Consider the following 2,500-nt stretch of genomic DNA (forward strand, 5'->3'; position numbering starts at 1 on the left):
TTCCTCTTGCGAGCGCGTGTCTCCGCCTGTATACAGACACGCACAGACACACACACATAGATGTTCACAGACACACACAGAGCGACACTCACTCACACAGACGGCATACCAAATGTCTTAGGAAAAAGTTGTATAGCAGGCGAGAAGGTTCAAGAGACGGGGCGTCTGTGTATGTACACATACAGACACACATATGTTCACAGACATACACATAAACACACACAGACAGATGATTGTGAAAGGCCATAACATACAGACAGATGATTGGGAATGGTCATAACAACATACAGACAGATGATTGTGAATGGTCATAACATACAGACGTTTATAAAAAGGTTGTATGGGAGACGAGACTATTATAGAGATAAGGGATCCCACGAGTGTAGAACTCCTTCCCAGTACGGTACAAAAAACTATCATTATACGCGCCAGACGTCTGGATACATGAGTGAATGAGGGCTATTGCTTCCCCCGAGCCTATTGTACAAGAAGCTGTAACTACAGGCGACGCTATCTTCCATAGAGTTACCACGGCGTCAAATTAAAGCGTTAACAGGACGCTGGTTGTGGGGTGGGCTGAAGCGAAGTGTGAGTTTGAATGAGGGGGGAAAACTTGGGGAAAATGAAGTGTTGTAGATATGTGGGAGTGGCAGCGAATGGAGCCGCGGAAGCGGAAGTGAGTCATAGTGCGGGTGAGGGGGCGAAGGTTCTGGGAGCACTGAAGAATGTGTGGAAATGGAGAAGGTTATTTCGGAGAGCGAAAACAGGCATTTTTGAAGGTATGATAGTTACTACAATATCATATGGATGCGAGACATGAGCTGTAGGTAAAGCTACGCGGAGGAGGGTGGATGTGCTGGAAATAAGATGTTTGAAGACAATATGTGGTATGAGGTGGTTTGATCGAGTAAGTAATGAAAGGGTAAGAGAGATGTGTGGTAATAAAAAAAGAGTGTGGTTGATTGAGCAGAAGAGGGTGTATTGAAATGGTTTGGTCACATGGAGAGAATGAGTGAGGAAACATTAACAAGAAGGATATGAATATCAGAAGTGGCGGGAATAAGGAGAACTGGGGGAGCAAATTGGAGATGGGAGAATGGAGTGACAAAGACTTCGAACGATCGAGGCCTGAGCATGCACGAGGGTGAAAGGCGTGCACGCGATAGAGTGAACTGGAACGATGTGGTATACCGGGGTCGACGTGCTATCAAAGGACTATACCAGGGCAAGTGAAACGTCAGGGGTAAACCATGGAAAGGTCTGTGGGACCTGGATGTAGATAGGGAGCTGTGGCCACAGTGCATTACACATGACAGTCGGAGAATGCGCGTGAGTGGATGCGGCCATTCTTCGTCTGTTCTTGGCGCTACTTCGCGAACGAGGGAAACAAAAAACACGCGAAGCAACAATTGACGGGATTCGATCGGATGGTCTTGCGTGCCTCTGCCTTCCCGGAGGGTCGTTGTTGCATAAGGTGGGCGTGGGGGGGGGGGGGGGAGGAGGGGGAAATCATGACGCGGGAGGGGAGGCATCCAGGAGGGGTTCGAACCCTGGTATTACGCTGAGGTTCGAGGACATCACGTCCCGTGACCAGCCCTGTTGTGATGACCGCTCTTGTTCTTATTGGCAAATGGCGTCTAAGTGTTCGGAGGTCACGCGGGGGACGAACGCCTTGACGATGTCAGTGACGTCACCTTAATGATGGTCAGTGACGTCACGTTGATGATGTCAGTGACCTCACCTTGATGATGTCAGTGACCTCACCTTGATGATGTCAGTGACCTCACCTTGATGATGTCAGTGACCTTACCTTGATGATGGTCAGTGACGTCACCTTGATGATGTCAGTGACGTCATCTTGATGATGTCAATGACGTCACACATGGCGAAGCAGACGACATCCCTAAACACAAGCTTGCTAAATGTTCGAACGTGGCTGAGCGAAGCGAAGCAGGCTCGCTGGTCATCTGAAACACTTCGCTCTGACTCACCCGTAAACACTCCCCATCCCCCTCACGGGACACACACACACACACACACACACACACACACACACACACACACAACATTCGGTGAGAACAGACACTGAGGGAATCAATCTCAAACCCACATCGAACTCGTCACCAGACTTAGGAAGGCGAGAGGTACACATTTTGGTGGTCATTACCGCCACTGGAGGAAAGGATTTTGCACAAGATAACGAATGACGGGGCATTCAAGACTGCCACCTCCACATGTGCCGATAAGATAAGATAAGATAAGATAAGATATGATAAGATAAGATAAGAGAGTTAGATCATATAACAACAGTTCTAAGTTATCGTTCCCAGGAACTGGTCTATACCCAGCTGTACCCAGCGTCCCTCACATAACATAGCGTCAACCTCGTCTTTCCAGGCACTGGAATGATCCAGCCATACCCAAACAACCCCAACATGACCCTAACCTCATCTTTCCAGCAGGCTGGACCAAATCCAGCCTTGCCCCGTGCCACGCCCGC

At 48.9% G+C, this 2,500-nt stretch overlaps 1 protein-coding gene across 5 annotated transcripts in view; it reads left to right on the forward strand.

Annotated features, from left to right (window-relative positions):
- The window catches only part of LOC139748633 (uncharacterized), a 460,904-nt gene that overhangs the window by 343,540 nt on the left and 114,864 nt on the right, over positions 1 to 2,500 (forward strand). The gene's annotated exons all lie outside the window — the stretch shown is intronic.

Source organism: Panulirus ornatus, chromosome 5 (genome assembly GCF_036320965.1).
Source record: "Panulirus ornatus isolate Po-2019 chromosome 5, ASM3632096v1, whole genome shotgun sequence".
NCBI classification, from domain to species: Eukaryota; Metazoa; Arthropoda; class Malacostraca; order Decapoda; family Palinuridae; genus Panulirus; species Panulirus ornatus.